The sequence below is a fragment of the Triticum urartu genome, chromosome 1A (genome assembly GCF_056163025.1).
Source record: "Triticum urartu cultivar PI428250 chromosome 1A, HENAU_Tu73, whole genome shotgun sequence".
NCBI classification, from domain to species: domain Eukaryota; kingdom Viridiplantae; phylum Streptophyta; class Magnoliopsida; order Poales; family Poaceae; genus Triticum; species Triticum urartu.
Window position 1 is genome coordinate 10,602,744 of NC_141873.1, and position 16,856 is coordinate 10,619,599.

The 16,856-nt window shown below is 43.8% G+C and overlaps 1 pseudogene; it reads right to left on the minus strand.

Annotated features, from left to right (window-relative positions):
- Positions 1–12,976: 12,976 nt before the first annotated feature.
- On the minus strand, positions 12,977–15,175 carry LOC147988298 (uncharacterized; annotated as a pseudogene).
- Positions 15,176–16,856: the final 1,681 nt, after the last annotated feature.

A 16,856-nucleotide genomic window follows, 5' to 3' on the forward strand; every position in this document is an offset into this window, starting at 1 on the left:
AACCAAAGTATGACATGCTGGTAAGCAGTATGACTTATATCGCCCACAACTCACTTGTGTTCTACTTGTGCATATAACATCAACATATAAAACCTAGGCTCGGATGCCACTGTTGGGGAACGTAGTAATTTCAAAATTTTCCTATGCACACGCAAGGTCATGGTGATGCATAGCAACGAGAGGGGAGAGTATGATCTACGTACCCTTGTAGATCGACAACGGAAGCGTTTGGTTGATGTAGTCATACGTCTCCACGGCCCGACCGATCAAGCGCCGAAACTACGACACCTCCGAGTTCTAGCACACGTTCAGCTCGATGACGATCCCCGGACTCCGATCCAGCAAAGTGTCGGGGAAGAGTTCCGTCAGCACGACGGCGTGGTGACGATCTTGATGTACTACCGTCGCAGGGCTTCGCCTAAGCACCGCTACAATATTATCGAGGACTATGGTGGAAGGGGGCACCGCACACGGCTAAGAATATGATCACGTGGATCAACTTGTTTCTCTAGGGGGTGCCCCTGCCTCCGTATATAAAGGTTCAAGGGAGGGGGGCCGGCCGGCTAGGAGAGGCGCGCCAGGAGGAGTCCTACTCCCTCTGGGAGTAGGACTCCCCCCCTTTCCTAGTTGGAATAGGATTCGTGGAGGGGGGGAAAGAGGAGAGAGAGGAGGAAGGGGGGCTGGCCCCCTCTCCTTGTCCAATTCAGACCAAGGGGGGGGGGGAGGGGCGCGCGGCCCATCTCTGGCCACCTCTCCTCTCTTCCACTAAGGCCCACTAAGGCCCATATACCTCCCGGGGGGTTCCGGTAACCTCCCGGTACTCCGGTAAAATCCCGATTTCACCCAGAACACTTCCGATATCCAAACATTGGCTTCCAATATATCAATTTTTATGTCTCGACCATTTCGAGACTCCTCGCCATGTCCGTGATCACATCCGGGACTCCGAACAACCTTCGGTACATCAAAATGCATAAACTCATAATATAACTGTCATCGTAACCTTAAGCGTGCGGACCCTACGGGTTCGAGAACAATGTAGACATGACCGAGAAACGTCTCTGGTCAATAACCAATAGCGGAACCTGGATGCTTATATTGGCTCCTACATATTCTACAAAGATCTTTTATCGGTCAGACCGCATAACAACATACGTTGTTCCCTTTGTCATCGGTATGTTACTTGCCCGAGATTCGATCGTCGGTATCTCATACCTAGTTCAATCTTGTTACCGGCAAGTCTCTTTACTCGTTCTGTAATACATCATCCCGCAACTAACTCATTAGTTGCAATGCTTGCAAGACTTAAGTGATGTGCATTACCGAGAGGGCCCAGAGATACCTCTCCGACAATCGGAGTGACAAATCCTAATCTCGAAATACGCCAACCCAACATGTACCTTTGGAGACACCTGTAGAGCTCCTTTATAATCACCCAGTTACGTTGTGACGTTTGGTAGCACACAAAGTGTTCCTCCGGCAAACGGGAGTTGCATAATCTCATAGTCATAGGAACATGTATAAGTCATGAAGAAAGCAATAGCAACATACTAAATGATCGGGTGCTAAGCTAATGGAATGGGCCATGTCAATCACATCATTCTCCTAATGATGTGATCCCGTTAATCAAATAACAACCACTTGTTCATGGTTAGGAAACATAACCATCTTTGATTAACGAGCTAGTCAAGTAGAGGCATACTAGTGACACTTTGTTTGTCTATGTATTCACACATGTATTATGTTTCCGGTTAATACAATTCTAGCATGAATAATAAACATTTATCATGATATAAGGAAATAAATAATAGCTTTATTATTGCCTCTAGGGCATATTTCCTTCACCGCCATGGGCCCTGGCGGTAGGGTACTGAAGCCTACCGCCAGTACCCCTGGCGGTAGGGTCCTGGGAGGTGGATAAGGGTGGAAGGGGCTGGATATTTCCTCCCCCACTCCTCACCCACTCATTCAGCCCACCCACTCCTCACCTCTCCCCCGAGCTCAAGTCTCCCCCTCTCTCATTTGTTTGGGATTTCTCCGGTGGATTCTTACTATTTTCATCACCCAAGGTAGCTCTCTCATTTCCCCTCATTTTGATTGGTTGATATCTTTGTTTAGTTTGCATTTGCTCATTTGGTTGCAAACCCTAGTTCATCATTTTGGTGCGGTTAAATCAATTACTATGATCCATTTAGGGTTATGTTTATGATTTCCTTATATATGATGTGCCTAGAATTGTTTGTAGAATTGTTTGTGTACCTAGATTTATTGCTAGTATTAGTGTACATAATAGGGGTTGGGTTAGGCTTAAGAAAGCAATTAAACCTAAGTTCACTTTAATAGCAACTTCTCAAAATGTAGGATGGCACCGTTCGTTTTCTTTGAAGTTTCTACTGAGGCGGCGGCGAAGCATGAACGTGAAGTGATTGAGGAAAAGATGAACTTCTGGATGGAAGCCATTGATGCGTTGAATGCGGCGTGTAGGGCCTTTTCACATTATTATTTCACTGATGACTGTTCCGAAAATTTAATCAAAAAAAAGGAGAGGAAGATGACCAAACTCAAGACGGCGGAAAAAAATGTAGGCCTGATCTTGCAATGCAAATTGCATTGTGTGCGACAAGGGGAGAATCTGCCGAGATAGACATGGGCAATCATGGCCAGGTCATTGATTGGTTAGTGAGCTAACCATTCTCGTCGGAAGAGAAGCAAGCTTCTCGTTGGGCATGGCTCAAAGCAAGAAATGATGTTATTTGTTGCAACCCGAGACTGTACGCCAAATAGAATTGCATAAGGCTATGTAATCTTTGTCATTTGTACTATAATGACATGTACACTTTTCTTGGTCGTCATTTGAACTACTATGACTTGTACCCTTAACATTTGAACTCATTAAGAACTTGGTGTTGTATGTCATATCAAGTAACCAAGTGTTGTACTCCATTGAATTTATTTTGTGTTTCGTTCTATGTCATCTTAAACCCGTATATTCATGTAGGATGGACATCTGATCCATGACTATGAACATAGCGTGTGAGAAGCTCATGTCGGAGCGACACCGTTGCTTGAAGAGTTGTGATGAGGCAAATGTGGCCATGAAGGATTGCAGCAAGTATCACATTATCGAGGAACCTTTTGATGCTAAGAAGAAAAATGCTTTCCGAAAGCTTGTGAACGAAAAAGAGAGGATGCTTGATGAGCCGCAAGACCGGGAATATGCTTGCAGACACGCTTTGGCAATTGAGATTGCGTTCACTGCCAGGAAAGAAGAATTCCGTGAGATGGACTTGAGGAAACCCGGCCAGGTCATAGGATGGGAAATCAAACAAGGTGTGTCAGAGAATCCGGCCCGCCGTGCTGCATGGGTTTGGTTCCGCGAAACGAATGGTGCGTTGGGTCATTGGGTAGGATCCACCGACTTTCAACTGAAGCGTAATCGAGCGCGTGACGATCAAATTGAATGTCTGATAAGTATGAGTGTTATGTTACCTATTTAGAAAATGTGTCGTCGAGCTTTAGCTATTAGTTTCAACCGATGTCATTCGAACCGGGTCATGTTTTAATTAGTTTGAACATGTGTTATTCGTGGATGTAATGAACTATGTTGAGTTGAGTTATGTATGTGCTTGCTAGTTGATCATTCTAATATTTGATAGAAGTTGATATATTTTAAGATTTGGCCTTAGATGAGGGCAGAATAGAGAATTTCCTCTGTTTTTAACCCTACAGCCACACCCCCTGGTGGTAGGTTGCGGAAACCTACCGCCAGAGCCCATGGTGGTAGGGGTGGCACAGGGGTGGAATCGGTTCTGTTTCGAGGAAAAACCATCCCTTGGTGGTAGGGTCACACCCTACCACCACAGGCTCTGGCGGTAGGCTTACCCTACCGCTAAGGGGCGGATTTTTCTCATAACAGAACTGAATCCACCCACTATGCCGCCCCCTACCGCCATGGGCCCTGGCGGTAGGTTTCAGCAACCTACCGCCAGGGGGTGTGGCGGTAGGGTTAAAAACAGAGGACCTCCTCTGTTCTGCCCCTCACCTGAGCACAATAGTTTATAAAAATCCCCTTCAAGATGAAGGCATGCCTACAACAATTAAAGATGTTAAGTCAAAATATGAACACATTGACATGTAAAGAGGCAAATATATCAACACATGAACATATTAAAAGTAGTGCCATTCACATTATTTCAACCATCCGGATTGAGCAACACGTCGATAGGCCTTCCCCTATCAACCCGACATGTCCTAGAACCACCGGATCCATGTCCCCCTCTAAGTATTGTTCTTCCTCCATGGCCACGGCCCCCTCCAAGGCTAGTCCTTCCTCCACGGCCCACTCCAAGGCTAGTCCTTCCTCCACAGCCACGGCCCCCTCCAAGGCTAGTCCTCCCTACACGTGTTTGACTAGTGCACGTGTTGGTTCTAGGTTTCTTCGTGCATTTCCTAATGTTGTGTCCTGTTTCATTGCATTCTCCACAATTGTTGGTGTCCGGTGCCTCCATGAAATGACCACTACCAAATCCCTTCATTCCGGTGTATCCAGCTAGATCATCCATGTCACTCCTGAACCTCTTCTTTCTTCTTATTCCCCTCATAGGCACCATGAGTGTGGGATCTGGCACAATGTCTGGGCCGTGATACTCAGGCCAATGTGAGGCATCAAGGAAAGGATTAAACCGAGGCGCCCACGTCAACCTTGTTCGTTCCAATGTGAACTCGTGCAACCGCACCGTTGTGCCATCGGATATGGGCAAGTTTCTCGCCCATGTTGCGGTCATCAAATATGAGCAAGGCCAATGATACTTGTGTGGCCTCTCGCACTGGCACCAATGGTTTTTTATGTGCACCTCGTAAGAAACTCCACCATAAGACCTACCGTCCCTTGTTGTCCCACCCGGCTCATCGATTTGATAGATCATTTCTTTTTCATTATATTTGATCACTTGTTGTTTGGAAGACTTGCACGCTTGATGCAACAACCAATCCTGAACCTTGAATGGATAGTCCATCTTTTCGCGGATCCACTTGGCTGTGCTTTTAGAATGCTTTAGGAAGTACTCACTAAGCTTGATGAAAGTGTACTTGAGTATTGCGGTCACCATCAAGGAACGGACACCCTTCAACACGTTGGTGAAGCATTCCACCATGTTGCTTGCCATGTCCCCATATCGCATACCTCCTTCATCGTAAGCGCGTGACCACTTTTCATTATCCGGCTCGTGCCTAAGCAAGAATTATTTCCCCCCTTTGTTCTTCTCCAAAGCCTTGAGGAGTTTATCATATCAGATTTTGAATGTGTCGGTGTTGAATGCAATGCAAACAAGGGTAAGGTTGCAAAACTCCTTGATCTTGCATGCCCGGTAAAAGTTTGCAACAAAGTGTCTCATGCACCAACGGTGTTGAAGCTTTGGAAGACCAGGAATATCAACGTCTATTGCTTTGAGAATCCCATTATGGCGATCTGATATAATGCATACCTCTCGCTTGCCTATCACCTTGGTTCTCACATGCCCCATGAACCACTCCCAATTATCATCATGCTCCGAAGGCACCTAGGCAAATGCCACCGGCAACACGTTATCATTTGAAGAGTGGGCCATCGCCACCATCAATGTGCCCTTGTATTTTCCGGTCAAGAATGTACCATCTATAGACAAGACCGGCCGACAATACGTGAATGCCTCGATGCATTGTCCAAAGCTCTAGAAGGCACGGCGAAACACTCTGTCATTTGACTCCACCCGATGGCGCATGCCCGGGTTTCGATGAGCAATGGCTGCCAACATCTTCGGCAGAATGTTATATGCAGCCTCATAATCACCATGCAACATCCTAATAGCGTTTGCCTTGGCCATCCATGCCTTCTCATACTTGACCGGGTATCCGAATAGTTCCTCAATCGAACTCATGAGAAACTTGACCTTCACGATTGGATCATGTGCTATTTGATTCAACAATTTGTAGCCTAGATACTCAGACGTGAGTTGACGGTGTCCTTTGCTTCGGCCGGCCTTGTCCGGGGGTATGCACGTGTGAGTGCCAACACAACTCTTCAGCACCCATTGCCCGGTTTCTTTGATTTTTCTACCGCGGACCTTCCATTTGCAATCTTCTTGGTCACATATGACTGTGTACCAAACTTTTTGATTTGAATGACCAACAACAAACGGCCCATGGTTCCTAATGGCGTAGTCACACAACCATATCTTGAACTCTACCAAAGAACCAAACTTGATGCCTTTCTTCAAATGAGCATTCTCATCCTCATTTTCTGGCCGAGGATCACAGAATTTGGGGCACTGTGTTGGCCACCGTTAACAATAGCATTGTCTGCAAGACTGACATCCCTAAACAACGGCGGCCCTCTTTCCTTGCCGGTCACCTTCTTGTAGATTTGATTTTCTTGCACAGTCAACCCATCCTCATCCAATTCTTCCTCCGGACCCTCGTCATCCGAGTTATACCCACACATACGGTTATAAGGGAGGGTACGGTCCATGTCTTGTTGCCCCACAATGACATCCAAGTTTCCAATGGGATTGTAATGAATCTCTTCAATCTCCGCGTAAGCATCCTCTTGAGCAACAATAGCATCATCATCAACATGACCACTAGCATCTTCTTGAACAAGAGGAATAGCATCAACTGGAGTACTATGGCGCTAGCATTGATATGATCTTCATTGGGTTGGCTACTTGGTGGTTGGCTAGAACAATTGGGAATATATACCTCTGCACTATCATCATGTATTGGGGAGGATGCATTGCGATTCAAATCAATTTGCAAGGGAGGAGGAGGATCAACCTTTGTGGCAAATATCTCAAGAGACTTGTCTTGTGATGCGTCTACTTTGTCCTTGTACACATTCCAATGCAATTGGGAGGTGATGGGCATACTCTTTAATCGAGACTTTACTCCCAATCCAACGTCATACCTCCCAATAAGCTTAACCTCGGCATTTGGGTCATTCCAATGTAAGACGCTTCTCACTTTAACTACAAGATCATCAAAGCTTGGACTTGTGTCAAAAACCATAGCCTCTTCCCCTTCATCGTCATTTCCAAGCATAAATGTCGTCTTGTCCAAATAATGAACATTTACGAGCTTATGCATCTAAGAAAATTGGAACAATAAAATCAATCCATATATGTCATCCAACCAACTCAAATGGACAAATAAACTAAATTATGCACAAATTGGACAAATAACTACTATTCATAATAAAGTTAACCTAACCCTAACCCCAAACATAACCACTATAACCCTAACCCTCAGCCTAACACTAACCCCTAACATAACCCTAACCCTTGCCATAAATGAGCCATAAATGCATCATAAATGTGTCATAAATGCACACAACAAGATCAACACCTAGGATTTGCAATAAATTGACCAAATCCACACAAAACAAAGATTTCAACCAATTAAAAGGAGGGTAAATGGCGGAGGTACCTTGGGTGATGAAAATGCCCCGGATCCACCAGTGAAATCTCAAGCAAATGGAGGGGATCTAGGGGGGGGGCTATGAGGGGGAGAGAGGGGGGAGAGGGGCTGAGCACGGGGAAGAAGATGAGTGGGGACGAAAATTGGTGGTGGGGCCCACAAACCAGCACCTCCCACCCTTATCCACCTCCCAGGACCCTACCGTCAGGGGTGCTGGTGGTAGGCTTCAGTACCCTACCGCCAGGGCCCATGGCGGTAGGCCCTTTTCCAAGTCAGCACGAGCCGACGGCCGTCAGTCGCCGTCCAGGGACCTACCGCCAGAGCCCATGGCGGTAAGGCGTGCAACCCTACCGCCACAACCCCTGGCGGTAGGCAAAAGGGTCAGATCCCGAAATTTTTCCAGAGGGGGGTTAGATCCTGAATTTGTTAGCCAAAAGGGTCAAAACATGAAATTCTACCGACAGAGGTGGGTGACGTGGGAGATGAGCTGATACATAGACTCAGAAGGGTCAAAGAAAGGCTGTGACTTGACAATAGGGTATGGGCTAAAAATAAAGATTTGAGATGAAAAGGATAGATAAGACAAAAAGGATTTGAAATCTACCTGTAACAACTTCATTGTCTACAGGTCTTAAATCATGTGAACCTATGTTTTAGTGACCACGCATGAAGCCTGCCGGGAACCTGAACCCGACCGCCAAATCCATGCAATCCACACTCATTGATCGGCCCACAACTCTTCATAGGAATCCAACTGTGCTACGAGGATCGATCAGGCTAGACATTTCAGAGGTGTTGACTGTTGACCTTGATCGATACGATGAGAACGTTGTGCTCCACGACCTAGAGGGAGACGGCCAGACGGCCAACACCATGCCGTCATGGGGGACCACAAGGTCGCCGGCAGGCCCCGACGCTGCCGCTGCCATCCGCCTCCATCAACGCTAGCTGCTTCCGTCCGTCGCCGTCTATCGTCCTCCGGCTCACGACGTTGCATGTTCCAGAGTCGGGACCCGATGATGGAGCCTCACGCCATGTATGCATGCGCTAGTAGTTCTACCTGTCCTGTACGCCGGACTCGTCTTTGATTTCTTTGCTTGTCCGCCTAGGTTTAGCCGTACTATAAAAATGATTCCAAAACAACACAAATCCAATCCTAGCTGGAGCCGACTCCAATCTATCTATACTATATATATATATGTATATATATATATATATGTATATATATATATATGTATATATATATATATATATATATATATATATATATATATATATATATATATATATATATATATATATATATGGGGCACCTAGGTGCCTGGGCACCTAAGCCCGCTATAGTAAGTCATATTCGTTGTTGCATGATGTTTAATCCATGACATGATGGCTTTCCAAGTTTTATTTGCATGCACTACAACCATCATCGATCAATCATTGCTTTCCAAAAAATAATATACTACCGGTTCCAGCAATGGTTACTTTCCAAATGAAAACCAGATATTGTTTTTTCTATATTAATGCACTGTATTATTCAGTCCAAACATATGGCGTGCCCACATATGTACCCAACATATTTCTGGTTATGTATGTATATACCTAATGAAAGAGAAAAGATAAGTACATAACCTCTAATTTTTTAAGATACCAGAATGACCTAATAATACGAAACATCGTCCCAAAAGATTTGTACGTATAGTTAGGACGTTCTCACGTCTTTTTCTAATATTTTACATTTCAACGTATCTAGTATTTTTTTAAAGGTAGGGTCACACTTTTTGACGACTATTTTTCCTATACAAATTAAGGTGATCAAATAATATAAAGTGTGATCCTAATTATTTTTTACTTTTATTAAAATGTATGATGCATACCAATACCCACACACAAATTTTTACTTTTATTAGAAATATACAACATACTCACATAATCCCATAGTATATACCCAACGAACTTAAAAATAAAACAGTATACCTAAAAATAACTCACTAACATGTAAACTTAAAAAATGATATATCCAAGTCCCAACGTACTTATTACCCGATTAGAACATACGATATTCCTATAAATGAAATAACTCAAGTGCAAATATACCCGATGTGTATGCACACGTATATACCCGGCTATGTGAAAAAGGGTACGGAAATGTTAGGTATCTCGTCAACGTATATAAAGTAAAACATGGCTACGTATATACCTGCCTACATGAAATATAGCATCCATAGGTATGTGGTACCCAATGTGTATGCACTGGTATATACCCGGCTATGTGAAAAAGGGTACGGAAATGTTATAGGTATCTCGTAAACATATATACAGTAAAATATGGCTACGTATATACCTGGCTACATGAAATATGGCACATAGATATGTGATACCCAAAGCTGTAAAATGGTTGGGAAAGAAATAGTCACTACCAGAAACTCGACTTTTCCCCACGGCTAGAAACCCACAGGAAAAGTAAGATTACCGTCAGGAAATATTTTCCTGTCGGTCAGCCAACAGGGAAACTCCGCCAGGAATAAAGCGACAGGGAAATGTTTTTTTGCCTGACGGTGAACCAACAGGAATTATTTTCCTGGCGACTTTTCCTGTCAGTCACCCCCAGGAAAAATCCTTATCCGTCAGGTTTAGAAATCACTTACTGTGATGGTGCCCGTCAGGCAAAACATGCCAGGGAAAGGAAATTTCATGTCACGGTACCCCACAGGAAAATGCATAGCATCACATAGGATTGGAAATTGAGCTCAAGATGATTGACCATGCATTCAATCAATGAAGCCATCCGCTTAACACATATTAATCAATTGTTCAACAACAGGCAAACATCCAAAAACAATCTAGAGACATGACATAGAAGTTCCATACATATATTTGAGCAAGAGTGCCATACAACAGTCCAACACTCATACAAGTCAGCAACACTTAGTACTGATCTATCACACTGATCACCACTAATTATCATCCATCACACTGCCCAAAGCAATGCAGTGATAACAAAATACATGGATAGGAAACCTTCTAGGTTGATGATCAGGGACATTACATAAATACATATCACTCCATAGAAGTGAATGCAACAAAAGGATAAGCAGCTAAAGTTTGGCCAGGAGCATATGGTACTACTACACACATCCAAAATATCATAAAGTCCAGTAGTCATTAGTTGGCATGTAAGTAGACTAGTGACATCCTCCTCTGGAGGCACCATCAAGATTGAAGCCACAATTGTTATCGTCACCACCAATGTTCTCACCATCATTGTTGATTTCAATGTTGCCATGCCCGGCGTCATGGTCCATAGGGCCATCCTCTGAACTAACATGAGATGAATCGGTGTTTCCCTACAAAGTCATACACAACTTGATGAGAACAGGCACATAAGAACACATGATTTGAAGATATTTCAGTAATGTCCAACCATTTTATAAAAGGGCAGGTCTTGCTTTCAAATTAACCAGATTTCAATAGAAGCAAGCTGTTTGCATCTCTGCCTTCTGGTGTGCTTCATGTTTCTTAAATCTTTTATCTAAAATGCATAAGATCTCATAATCGCATACACCAACGAACATAATAAAATATAGAAGGTTCACTATCAGCAGAAAAGAACATGGCCAAGCCTGCTAAATAACCACTTAATTAGAAAGATAACTTAGAACTAAATAATTACAAATTCTTAATCATGATATGAAAAGGAAAAACCGATCTACAGCTTACTTAGCACGCTGGCACACATTCATACAAAAGAAACATCTAGAAATACTCCTAGCTTGAACCAACAAGACAAGCTCCAGCTAATCAGAACTTTATAGGCAATCAGCAAGCAAGAGGTTTTACTAGCAATAAATGATAGGTTTCACTGGCAGTAGGCAATCAACAAGTAGTATGTTTCACTAGCAAACAGAGAGCCAACAAGAAGTAGGATATACTGACCTGTGTATGAGCATTAGATCGACCAAGAAGGAAACACTCCGGTAGCTCTTCTCCCATCTTTGCAAAAACCATCTGCCAAGAATAAAGTATACCATGGATTATGGTAAAACATATTTATTCAAACTTAAACAAGGATTCTAGTAAAGGACATTTACATTACCTTGAACGATTGGTCGTGCATTTCTGTTTTCCTTTTAGACTCTCATTTGCACGACGTAATTGCTCATTCTCTTGGATAGCATTCCGGTAAGCAATGGAAATAGATGGCTTCAGATTTGTTGTCCTAGCAGCGGAAAGAACAGCAGCTTTCTTCACAGCACCGGATGCAATCGCTACACGGCCATGAGGCATGCCACCTGATGTGTTGTACAAGACCCTTTCATCCAAATCTATGTCCTGCCAATTCTCTGGATATGCTTCCTTCATACCAGTAGAATAATCATCCTAGAACAACAACAATAAACTCATGTCGCACATAAATGACAAGCTAACACAAAAAAAAGGATAAGAGAAGGAACATACAAGGCGTTTTTGTGCTTTCTGGCTGCTGATTGCACCACTATTGCCATTTTCATCGAGGTTTTTCATACCAGATTTCATCACAGCATATGTGTTCATTATGGTGGCCTTCTCAGGTCCAAACTTATGTTCCTACAAGTGCAAACAGATAGTTAAGTGAAAGCATGCTACAGCCACTAAAGATAAATTGCAGTCAAATGTATATTCAGTTCATGTCTTACCAAAAATTGCCTATACTCCGTGAATGGTCGTGAACCTCCGCGATTTTGAGCAACATCTTCAGATTGCAAGCGGGATTTTTGGGCTCTGCACCTTGCTTCCTTGAACTCTTTTGAGCACCAATAACTACAAATGTGAGGCCATACAGTAGGACTAAACCAATCAACTCTGCTAGCTAAGTATTGTTCTAACGTTAGTTCCCTTGCACATGCCAGCTTGTCATCAAGCTCCTCTCCTTGGTCATCATAATATACATGTGTTTTAAACCAGTCAAAAAAATCCGGACCGCGGCCTGATTTCCAACCATTTAATCTTAACTCACGAATTTGCTTTGGTGTGGGTTTGGTTCTGCTCTTCCATTGTTCTTTATCAAATTGTCTGGCAATAAAAATTTTGGTATTAGTTGTGTAACAGAAAATTAAAAACTAAAGAGTTAACTTATCTAACTTGAATACGTACTTGAAGAAATCATCCATCTCTGGTATGTTGGTTAATATATATAGGAGAGCAACCTTGTACTCCTCTCTTGTAAGTGTACGATATCCCCGAGGGCTAACGCATCGTCCAGAGCATTGAAATATATCAAGATCACATGCAGGGGCGAAAGAAGAGGCTCCATCATCATATCGAGGTGCCTTATTTCTAACTGAATGGGCTTTAGGATTGAAGTACAATGATAGAAAATTTGTGGTCTCCTCAACTAGATAAGCTTCAACAATAGAACCCTCAACGCGAGCCTTATTACACACTTTTGGTTTAAGATTTCCAATGCATCTACATGTCCAGAGCAGCAACTTTGGATTAAAAATATAAACATACACATAGTATTTTATATGATAAACTAATAGTTTCATATTTACCTCTCATAGGGGTACATCCATCGAGATAGAACAGGGCCTCCTAGTCAAGCCTCATAGGAAAGATGTATGATTAAATGTTGCATGGGATTAAAGAAACCAGGAGGGAAGATCTTCTCTAATTTGCAAAGAAGCACAACAACATTCTCTTCCATTGAACGTACAACATCTCTGCTAAGTTGTTTTGCACACAATTGCCTATAGAAAAAACTTAGCTCGGCCAAACACAACCATATATCCTCAGGAGGGAAGCCACGGAATGCAGCAGGGAGCAAACGCTCGATAAAGATATGGTAGTCATGACTTTTCAGGCCAAAGACTTTTCTTTGAAACAAATTAACTCCACGTGATATGTTCGCTGCATATCCATCAGGAAACTTTAGTTCTCGGAACCATTTGAGAATGGTTATAATGTCGTCCTTACCAATGCAAAATGGTGCCATTGTCTTAAACCACTTTCCATTGTTCTTAAGCTTCAAATGCATATTAGGACGATCACAAATGTCAGCTAAATCTTGCCTTGCCTTCACATTATCTTTGGTTTTGCCAGGTATATCCAAGCATGTGTTCCATATTGCTTCAGCCACATTTTTTTCATTGTGCATCACATCAATGTTGTGTGGGAGCTTTAGCTTCGGAAAGTACTCAAGTTGGGAAAAGCAATTTATGTGGGTCCAATTGTGCAACTTGCCATAGTTTTCTGTATCAGCTACATTGTTGTACATGTGAGCACACAACTCCTCTCCCGTTAGACGCCTTGGTGGCCCCTCAAGCACTACTGTGTTCTTTCTAAATGCATTGGCTTGGTATCTGAATTCATGATCTATATGCAGAAAGCGTCTATGGCAATCAAACCAACAAGGCTTATGTCCATGTTGGAGCTGAAATGCATTGGAATCAGTCAAGCATATGTGGCAGGCTAGCTTACCATGGGTGCTCCATGCAGCAACCATACCAAGAGCAGGGAAATCATGGACTGACCATAGATACGCAGCCCTCATAGGGAAGTTCTGCTTCAGAGAAGCATCCCAAGTTTGTCGTCCCTCCCATAGTTCCATAAGTTCATCAACTAAAGGCTGCATCAGGACACTAAGTTTGTTCCCAGGATGTTCAGGACCTGGAATAACAAGGGACAGGAATATGTACTCTTTTTTCAAGAGCTTGCCAGGAGGGAGATTTAATGGAGAAGCAAACACTGGCCAACATGAGTACGGAGCACCATTTAGACGAAACGGTGTGAAACCATCCATTGCAAAAACTAATCTCACGTTTCTTGGGTCTCCCGAAAATGAGGGAAAATCCTTATCGAACTGTTGCCATGCTTCCCCATCACATGGATGAACCATGTTACCAGAAGTAGAAGGCCTATGTGATCGCATATCTTTTGCTGTCTCCTCATGTGCATATAGCCTTTGTAGTCTTTCTGTAAGGGGGAGGTACCGCAGAATTTTACGTGGAACTTTATTCTGGCCTTCTTCATAGCGGGATGTACCACAAAAGTCACACTTTTCTTTATGCAAGTTATCTTTGTAGAACAGCATACAATTGTTCTTACACACATCAATTTTCACATATGGCATACCTAGGCCCTCGATTAATTTCTTGGAATGGTAGAAGTCCTTCACCATATTAGACTCTCCGGGGAGAAGTTCATGGATAAGTTGCAAGACAGCATCGTAGTTTGCAATGGACATGTTGTACTGTGACTTTAAAGCTAGCAAACGAGCAATAGCAGAAAGATGTGAGTGTGTTGTGTTCTCATGGACTGGTTCATCGGCACTAGCAACCATCCTATAGAAGGCTTGGGCAGACGCAGATGGCTCCTCCTCAATAGGTGGGGGGTGCGGACCAGCCAGGTCAATTAACATTCTGTCCATCCGGTCAATTAAGATATCCTCATGATCTAACGAAGGCCCAGCCTCTTCACCCCTAACACCACGGCTCTCACCATGTGCAGTCCATATTTCATAGTTTTCCTTAAACCCATTGTAACACAAGTGCAACTCTATTGTGTCCCTTTCATGCCTACAGTGGTTCCGACACTTCATGCATGGACATGGACACTTGATAGTGTTACCTTCAGCTACACCGACAATAGAGAAGGCTTGATCTACGAAATGTTTAGTATTTTCAATCCATTCATTAGAGGGGGCTTTACCATGTTGCCAACCACTATACATCCATGTACGGTCTGCCATAAATAGCTCCGTGTTCATAGATATAAGCACATGAGTTACAAATTATCTCACAACAATGGGATACAACACACAGTATAACTTGCTTATGTAACATACGACAAGCAGTTCATCAACTGAGAAATGACAATGACTAATACTTAGGTAACAGCCAACACATCATCTTATTCATGCGCAAATTACCACGTCAAGAGAAGCAAATAGACTGCTAAGGTGTAAGAGGTACCTTAGGGTTTGCCTTGCACCTCACTGCAGCTATGTTATATGGCTTCCTTCCTTCCTTCCGCCACAAAGATTTCTCAATATGAAAGCAATAGTTACAATGGGCTGGCACCATTAAGCAAATGATTACTTTCATCTCCACAAAATAGAAGAGGAGCAACTTGCTTCTTAAACTGAATGCTTACCGCAAAAATGATTTTTCAAAAGAGGCTTCTACCAGTGACCTACAACTTCAACCACGGATGGATAATACGACAGGTTCAAGCTACAACACATCAAGCATAGAAAACGAGTCAACATGACATTATACTGCAATTCACTCATAAAAGTCATGATCAAATGTGCATAACTACCACTGAGAAAATAATATGTCTCATCTTCACATGCATACACTACATATCCAGAAGGCACATAGCTAGTAAGGGTAAATATATTACATGGATATTAAACATTCCAGTTTTTCAATGACTTGAGAATGGGATTGCTAACATCACACATAACAATACCACCCAAACTTTGGGCTGGCATACAAAGAGCAGTGCCATTTTTGCAACATCAAAGCTGAAAAATCAAAACACTTCAAAGGTAAACAAAGAAAGTCATTCTCATGCATAAGACTAATATTTTCACCAATGAGCCAACAAAAAAAAGAGCATTAGCCTTGCTGTTGTCGGACCTAGATTCTAAATAAATTATATAGGCAAGTGAATCAAGCAATATATCACGTATTCTTTGCTTTTGACGACCAAGGCACAGACTTACCACAACAAATGGAGTAGTTGTTCTGGACAAAAGGAGAGATGATGCAGTTACCGGATGAAAAACAACCCCACGATGGCCAATGGATACTTGCGAAATGAGGTGAACAGAGCAGCAGCAGGTCAGCAAGATTTCTACAACTACCCGCTCTGGGATCACCAAAGAGGAGAAATTAAGGCAAGGAGCAGGGCAGAGAGGAAGAGCAAAGTTACCGTGACGAAGTGGGAGACGATGGGAGGCGATGGGGATGGGAGAAGGGAGACCGGTAGTGGTGGGGTGTATCCGGTGATGGGGGCCGGAGAGAAGAGACCGGAGACCAGCGGTGGTGGCGGGAGGGCCGCGGTGGAGACCAGCGGTGGTGGTGGGAGGGTCGCGGTGGTGGTGAGAGGGGGCGGAGATGGAGGTGGGGTGGGGCGGCGCTGCAGGTGGGGTAGGGGCGGCGGCAGTAGGAGGGCGGCGGCGCTGGTGACAGGCCGTGGAGGTGTGGCTGGATCGGGGGAGGCGGCGGCCGGACTGTGGAGTCGCGGTGGTGGTGAGAGGGGGCGGCGATGGAGGTGGGATGGGGCCGCAGCAGTGGGAGGGCGGCGGCGGCGAGGTCGCTGGATCGGGATCGGGGGCGGCGGCGGGATGTGAGCTGGGAGGAGATGAATGGGGAATGGGTTCGCTAGGTTTCTTTTTTCTCGCTATTTTTATCTCCCGTAGG